General features: G+C 32.2%; 1 long non-coding RNA gene across 1 annotated transcript; it reads right to left on the bottom strand.

Annotated features, from left to right (window-relative positions):
* Positions 1–5,145: 5,145 nt before the first annotated feature.
* Positions 5,146–6,203, bottom strand: LOC104887220 (uncharacterized). The gene is made up of 2 exons (XR_789319.4): positions 5,749–6,203; positions 5,146–5,443 (listed from the first exon to the last, which is right to left on the bottom strand). It is a non-coding gene; the product is annotated as an uncharacterized LOC104887220 (long non-coding RNA).
* Between the last annotated feature and the right edge of the window lie 2,953 nt (positions 6,204–9,156).

Below are 9,156 nucleotides of genomic sequence, written 5' to 3'. Positions count from 1 at the left end.
GTGGCTGGGTTAGAGAATGTAGAAGAAGTTGTGGAGTTTCTTGTATTGGGTATCAAAGTGGGCTTTTGTTGACTGGCTTTTTGGGTTGAAATTTGTTCTTGTGTAGGAGAGCTAACAACTGTGCAAAAGCAATCCAAAGTTTGGCTTTTGTCAACAGTTTCAAGCCACAATGAAATGGACTCTTGGTTTGTCACTTCAGCTAACCTAGTGCTTAATGTTTTATCCTTCTCACTAAAATGAAACTTCAATCTACTTGGCAAACTCATACTACTAGCAGCATATGCATTCTCTGCCATTCCCTATAAATACCTCAAATTAATTAATTCTTTCTCTATTTGACAACTAAGGTAACTGAACCCCCCTTCATATTGAACCAGCTTCTCCCTTTAATAATCTTCTGAGCAAAATCCCCACCAACATGAAGCTTAATTTGATATTTCGACATTCTAGCAAGAGCAAAACTGAAATTAGGATTCTACCAATTTCATAAGGCAATCGACAGCAATTAAAAATCAATCAAAAACGAAAAAGCAATTGCTTAACCAAGCTTCTAATTACTTAATTGAATAATTTATACGTAGATTAGTATAGTATAAAGGTTAAAGTTTCAGTTTTTTTACCTTGTTTAGGGCATATAATCAACTTCACTGGGCCCCAACTTCACGACACAATGTAGTAACACCAGCGTCACTCACACCTTCTTCTCACTGTAAAAAACTGAGTTGCAGATTAGAGAGAGAAAGAATCTTGTCCAGAAAATTGAATGAAGAATTTAAAATGGGGAGGGGAAGGTGAAACAATAATTGAAGATTGAAGAAGAAAGAGGAGAGAGGAAAGGGAGAATAGGAAGAAAAGTATGAAATGCGTGGTTTGTTGGAGGGAAATTAGGTCAGTAAAAAAAATGGGCCCCACTGTTAACAGAGTCACCTTTTTTTGTTAAGATGTGGGTATTTAAAAACGTGAAGCTAAGTAGAGGTGGTTATTTAAGTGCAAATGAAATTGGGGTGGTTATTTTGAAACAAGGGTATCTGGCAGGTGGTTTTTCACAATTTTTCCTTTCTTTAAAGTTAAATATTTTTATTACACATTAGTAAAAAAAAATATAGTGACTAACTATTAATATATAAATACTCATTGAAACGAATCAAACAAGACCCCGTATGACTATATTTTTTTTCTTGTATTTTGAGAAAAAATTAGAAATAATTGTCTAAGTGTAAACAGTGCCAAAAGTCTAAGTGGATAAAACATAAAAATATAGAGAGAGTAAATAGTAAAATTAAGAATCAAATGACAATTAGATGCAAATGTTTGGAACGCCTCCTCTCCCACAAAATCTTAATTTTCACCTTAGGGGCTATCATCATCATTTTAGGCGGTGGTAAGCCCATTTTTTCGCTTTTGCTACTAGTTTTTTTGTTTTATGTTTATGTTTCTAATAAATTTTAGTCTCTCACTGTTTTTCTACCCATATATTGGGTTTTATCTCTCTCCATGTGAGAGTTTGGAGACTTTGTTTTTGCGTTTTTATGTAATTCAAGATGTTGATTTGTTGATCGAAAGTTGTGTAGAGTTGCAACAGATGTCAAGACTTCATTTACAATCACTTGAAGTAAATCCAGTTCTACTTCAAAATTACAAAAGATCGACATACCTTGTTGCAGAAGGCTGCATCAAACAGCGATGTGAAAGACGAGGGTTTTCAAAAGTGTTAGATCTACTCAATGATCGTGGTTTTGTCATATTAGAATTGTATTTATTTCATTTTGATATGTATTTGTTTAGTTTTTATTGTATATGTCGTATGACTTTGAATTAATGAATTAATGTTAATTATAAAAAATAAAACGTTTGGAAGATGATTAAATGAAAGTAACAGAGATATTAAATGGACGGCATGAGGGGCCTGAATGTTGGAAGCTGAACTTACCAAAGGGGAGTATCTGTTTTTAAAGAAATAGCAAAAAGAAGACTGACGGGATTTGAAACCTGGACCAAACAGAAAGCGGCAAAGTAATTGGCTAACTGCTAAAATGTCGCATGCCGACATTAACACTACACGAGGAATCCTGAGGAAGTATGAATTTTATTTATATATTTTTGAAAGGATAGGAAGTTTAAACTTTATTGGTAGTGTGGCCGTGTGGGCACGTTTACTATCAGTGTTAGGTCTATATCGGCCGAGGTCCCTACTAGAATACAATTATTAGTGTAGGCACGTTTTAAATAACTTACCAAGTTAGAACTTAGAAGTAGCGCTTTTATTTTGGTTCAAAATCAATGGTTAAACTGTAAATTAAGAGCATGTCCACTCATGCTTCAAAAAAACATATCATCCCTCTCTTTCATCAACGTTCTCTCTCAATTTACAATAGTTTGTCATGGATTATGACCCATTTTGACAAATGCATCCCACTCATGACTAAAAAAAAAGAACATCATCCTTCTTTATCCAGGTTCTCACTATATACTCCATCTCATTTTCTCTCTCTTACACCAGTACATATTTATACCTTTTGATATTTATAATATCAAACAAGATTATAAATAAATAATTTTATATATTAATGATCCTAAATAAATTCATTTAGTAGTAATTAATTTTGATTAAAAAACTTCTTGAATGATAAAAACTTCCAAAAATAATGATTCATGTGCGTAAAATGTAGAGAGAATATAATTAATTTCATAAGTGCGTTATTTAACAAAATGGATGTCTATTTATAGATCTCAAAAAGATAGGACCATTGATACAATTTTTTTTTATTTTAAATTTGCCTTTTTTAAGTTATTCATTTTACAAAACTTGAATTATAAAAAATATTTTTTTATGATACATTGCCACATGTCCACAAATGGTTGGCTTGGGTCATAAGATGACCAACCATGGTTTGGGTCATAGGATGACCAACCATGGTTTGGGTCATAGGATGACCAACCATGGTTTGGGTCATAGGATGACCAACCATGGATTGAGTCATAGCATGACCCAAATACAAACATAAAAAAACCAAGGATGAAATCCCATGTTCTTTTTAACAAGGTTTACGACTCAAATTGATGCCCAAAAAAATCATGAGTGGACATGCTCTAATGATGAACTGAACTAAATAAATTGAATTGATCCATAACTGAAAAGTTTAAAACCGATAAGTCAATCAGATTAAAGTTAACTACAATTAACTGAATTGAAACTGAACCGAAAACAAACTAAACTGAAATTAATTGCACGAAAAATTGTTTCAAATTGAACTGAACGAAAAATGAACTGAATTTAACTAAAAATTGTTTCTAACTGTTTTTAACTGATCTGAAGAAAACTGTTTTTAACTGAACCGTAGAAAATTGAATAGAACTGTTTTTAACTGAATTGTATAAAACTGAATAAAACTGTTTTAAACTGAACCAACTCAAACTGAATAAAACAGTATTAAACTGCACAAAATAAAACTGTCTCAAACTGAACTGTTTCAAAATGTAACAAATAATTTCATAATTTTTTTAAAAGTTACCTAAATTATTGGCGTACAATGACATGACATCTTAATTACTTACTTGACAAAGATAAAAACACATGATTTCAATTTTCAACCACTCTTTGTATTTAAAAATTTGAATTCTCAATAGTCAAAATTTAATAAACAAGACCTTTGTGTATTTTAATAAAGAAAAATACTTGCATAGTTGTATGGAGTTATGATTATTCATAAATTCAACTAACTAATTTTAATAAATCAAAAACATCATTTGTCGCAAGACAATCACAAGAAATGTTATGATTCTTTAAAGATAATTGAATCCATTATCCTTATTAAATGTTAATATTTCTGCCATAACACACCCCACTTTGATTGCTAGTTATTTTGTTCATATTTACTTTTTCTCGGTGTTGCTTTTACTATTTTGATTATTTGCAAAAGCAATTTAATAATTTAGGAATGTTTAAAGAACTATTATAATAACGGTTTTTTCACCATATACCCCTGACCAATTTTTTTTTGCACTATATACCCTTTCAGGTTTCCAAATTCACCATATACCTTTCACTTTTCAAAAAATACATCCACTTACCCTTTTGACTGACGGTGTTAGAGTTCCGTTAGTTATTAGGCCCTAATCCTCCCATAACCCTAATTAACTAACCTAAATCATTCAAACCCTAATTCTAACCCTAACCCTAATCTAATACACTAACTTGGGCCCTAATCCTAACAATTCCTCCCCCACCCCTTACCCCCACTGCCACATCACCCCCCACCACCACCCTCCCCTTCTCCCACTGACCCCCTGCCCTTCCCCTATTGACCACCACCCCCCCCCTAACCCCTCCCCTTCCCCCATTGGCCACCACCGCCCCTCCCTAACCCCCTCCCCTTCCCTCGCTGACCCTGTTTTGTACTCCCTCTCCCCTGCCTCGAGCTACTGTAGTCGTACACCCCCTCCCCTGAAGCCTCCGGCAGACAACGGCAAAAAGCGAGTTGTGTAGACGACAGCGGCAGAGCAACTCGCAACATAGGGGAGAGTCGCGCAGATGACTTCAAAACGGCGCGAGCAACGAGCAGCAGAGGAGAGGAGAGAGAAAGAGCGAGAGGGAAAAGAGGAGGTGTGCGAGTAGTGGCGAGGGTGGCGGTCCGATGGTGTCAGTCGTGGTGTTGGTGATGGGGTGGTGGTGAGGGGAGGGGCCGGGGTCAATGGAGGAAGGGGAGGGGGGTGGCGTTGTCGGGGAAAGGGGAGGGGTTGTCGCGAAAAAGGGATTGGGGTTGCGGCTGGGGTGGGGGAAGGGCTGGGGTGTGGTGGGCTCTGGGCTGGGGATGGGGGTGGGTAGGGGCTAGTGGGCTTTTAAGGTTTGATTTTTTTTGTTAGTTGGGTTTAGGGATAAGCGTTATTGTTAGGGTTTAGAGTTTAGGATAGTCAATTAGGATTATAAGAGGATTAAGGCCTAATGACTAACGAAAGTCTAACACTGTTAATCAAAAGGGTAAGTTGATGTATTTTTCGAAAAGTGATGGGTATATAATGAATTTGGAAAGTTGAAAGGGTATACGGTGCAAAAAAAAGTTTGTCAGAGGTATATGGAGAAAAACCGTTATAATAAACATTATAGAACCAAAGAAAAAATAATACTTAAATATCATGGATCAAATGTAAAATACCTAATACAAATGTTACTTTATATCATAATTTAATTTACAAATTATAACTGAGCAACAAATAGAAAAATCAGAGACACTTTCTCAACTACTGATAATTACCTAAATCTGTTCATCTAACATACCCATCTCTTCGCGATCTACAAGACGAAAAATAAAGCTTAACATCATCAAGCTCAACAAAACCCAAACAAACAACAAAACAGCCACAAACCAAGCTCATCAGTTGATTCTTTTGCTCATCTTTGGTTCATCTTCGACTCTTGAACTTGCCTTTTTAGCTTTGAGTAATTCTTCCACCACCGATAAATATAGATTAAAAACAAAAGGGTTATATAAGCATCAATAATGAAGTTTAAAGAAACTAAAAAGAAAAAAAACTATTCACTATCAAAAAAGCAACAAGATACAAAAACATCATAATATAAGCAAACATAAAAATAAAACATCAGAACGAAAGAAATAATTGAATTGCCAAAGAACTAAAAAGGAAGATAAGATGAAGAACTAAAACGAAAGTGAATCTAAAAACCCAAATATTAGGAAAATCCACAGTAGATAAAGAAAAAAGAGGCTCTAATAATGGAGAGTGACTCACTGGTAATTGAAGGAGAATGTTCTATAGAGATAAATTAACTTTTAAAAATCAGAAAATCCACCACCAACAGATTCAAACTTCTCGGCGGCGTGGAATGAGAGAGTGTTTTCTTTCGAGCAACATTTCAATGTCGTTGTTGAAGTGTACATAATGAAGCAACCAGCAAAGTTTAGATCTAAAATAAATTAAAATACAGCAAGCAACAAGCAAGATGTAAGAAAAAAATGAACCTAAGAATCGAAAAAACAAACAAAAGCAGATAATTACCATGTGTAATTGAAGAACATGCCTTAGGACCTGTTCTCCCCATCTTATTTTCAGTTCACTTCAGTTTAGTTTAGTTCAGTCAGTTCAGCTCCAATCAGTGCAGTTCAGTTCAGCTCTAATCAGTTCAGCTCAGTTTAGTTCAGTTCCATTCTTTGATAACCATTTTGTTCTATATTATTATTATGTTGGTATAATTTATTTTACTAATTACTGTTATTATTATTATTTATTTTTATATCATTATAATAATAATAATAATAATAATAATAATAATAATAATAATAATAATAATTATTATTATTATTATTATTATTATTATTATTATTATTATTATTAATATTATTATTATTATTATTGTTGTTGTTGTTGTTGTTATTGTTGTTGTTGTTTCTATATATTATTTTATTTATTATAGCTTTACTCATTATTATTACTATTATTATTAGGAGGAACATGGTTTAGGTCAAAGCACAAATAAACCCATATTTTTTAGCCCATAATCCAATCAAATCGCGTCAAGACGGTTTATGATGTAATTTTCGCGGTCCAACCCAATCATTATTTTTATTACTAAATATTATTATATTATTAAATCTAATTATTAAAATAGTAATATTAATTTACTTCTTAGATATTATTGTTATTATATATCATCATCAGGTATTAATATATTAATATAAATAATATAAAATAATAATAATTAATTATCATTATTATAATTAATTATTATTATTAATTTATGATTATTAATATTATTTATTTATAACTATCATTTAAAAATATCCAAAATACTATTATTATTATTATTATTATTATTATTATTATTATTATTATTATTATTATTATTATTATTATTCATTATTACTTATCATTATAATAATTATTTAATATTCATATTATTATTATTTAGATATTATTTATATATTTATTACGTTCAATTTAATTCAATTCAGTTTAGTTTAGTTTAGTTCAGTTCAGTTCAGCTCTAATCAGTTCAGTTTAGTTCATCTCTAATCAGTTCAGTTCAGCTCCAATCAATTCAATTCAGTTTAACTGTTTTATGCCGAATAGCATAGACCCTAAAGCGTGAAAGAAGCAAAAGAAACTAACAAAATCAGACAAAACTAACTATTTTTTGATGAATATTGAGGGAGGTTCACGAGAGAAGCAAATAAATGAGTTGAGAGAATAGAGGAAAGTGAAAGTGGGGATGAACGTGGGAGGGTGAGTGATTTTAGGGAAGGTTGAACTTGTGGCTAGTATAGCATGAAGGTTATAGTAATAATTAATAATCCCTTTTTTTTGGGGTTGTGATAGGATCTTCAAAAATGAAATCAGATTTAGTTAATAACAAATTATACATTGATATATTACATAATATGCAAGTGATGTCTGTATTGATCTACGAACATCATAATTAATATAAACCAACTTTGGCATATTAATTTATCACTAAAACAATGATAATTTTGAATTACTTAAATATTAGTTGAACATGGGTAATATAAAAAATTGACTTATCGACTAAAACAGTGACACTTTCTCAATTACTAATAATTTTAAAGCATAATGATATTCGAGTCGAGTCTCGATAGTCGATAACATGATTCAGATTAGATGATTAACTTAAACAGAGTATAATTTTCTTGAATTAGCTTATCAACTAACATTGATACAGTCGTCGAATCCAATAATAACACGCATGTTTCAGTTCAATTAGACGATTTCAATTTTTAAATGCATTTCACAAAAACGATTAACTCTAATGTTATATTTTTTTTATCTAGAATTTGCTTATCGACTGTCATTATTGACACATTCATTTAGTCCAATAAATATTCTTAATCATTTAAGTAGATGTGCTGTTTTTAGTTTCAAAATGCAACACACTTAAAGACGATTAACCTAATGATTACCCACTCACATTGACTATTCTATGCACTAATCAATTCGTATTAGTTTGTGTTTATACTAATCTATATTCCAGATGCAGTATCGATCTATACACTATTCATACATTAATAGTAAAACAAACATGAATAGAGAAGATAGATTGCACGAGGATCACAAAGCATCACTTTGGATGAATTTGGGTTAGAATAAAGCGAATAATCACTAAAAGAAATACGAAAACTGACTCTTCTACACTCTTTTACTCATAACTTTCTATGTACTAGTGATAATGGAGTGATTATAATTGGGTTATAAATTACACTTGAAGAGCTTTCCAACGACTGGTCAGACACTAAATTTCGATGAGAGATGAGAAAGTTATGATGTTTCGAATATGAGAAGTTTTGATGATTGGTTGAGGGACCGGCTCCGCGAAATCTTGCCCGGACGGGCGGATCACTTTTTCACTTTATTCTACGCGTTATGACCTGACAACCGCTCGATCGGGTCGTAATTTTGTGGTTCTGGAGCGCGTGTTGCGCTGTTTATTACTTTAGTATGTATAAGTACTTCTCCTTTAAGTAAAGAGAAACCATGTTTTCATATTATATTATTCAGCTTATTAGTTTTCTAGAGACCGCTTATTCTCTCAAGAACCCTAATTTATTATAATTTGCAAGCACATTCAAGATTCAATGGAGAAATCATTTTCAATATTCGTTCTTCAATTGGTATTGTCTCTCATATCTTATTATTCTTTTTTTACTTCTTCCTTGTTATCCCATCATGTTGCTTGGCTATTTAATTATGATTATGATTATGTTTTGCCCAATCATGTGTGAGTATTTTATTTTCTAGGGATTTGGGAATCTATGTGTCCATATTAGGATTGATTGAATGATTATTTAATTTGTTGAATCGTTTGATTCTTACTATTGAGTTATTAATGTAAATCTACAAGTTTGGCCAACTGTGTTGATTATTATTGCACTACAAATTTATAGACCGAGAGGTAGGATTTTGTATAGGCTCTTAATAGTATGCTTAGCAATCTATGACCATGTGAGGACGGCTTAATAAGCTTCGAGGGAGGTAATGTTCGAGAGAAATTACATGTGACCTAGTTAGATTGATTTAGGAAAAATTAACGAGAACAGTTCAACTATGGGCGTTCTGCCCTTTTCAGTCTTAACTAAGGATTATTTCGGAGTACTCCCACCTATGCATCATTTTTTACAACATTGATCC

The sequence above is a fragment of the Beta vulgaris genome, chromosome 2 (assembly GCF_026745355.1).
Source record: "Beta vulgaris subsp. vulgaris cultivar EL10 chromosome 2, EL10.2, whole genome shotgun sequence".
NCBI classification, from domain to species: Eukaryota; Viridiplantae; Streptophyta; class Magnoliopsida; order Caryophyllales; family Amaranthaceae; genus Beta; species Beta vulgaris.
This window is presented reverse-complemented; position numbering and strand designations above follow the sequence as displayed.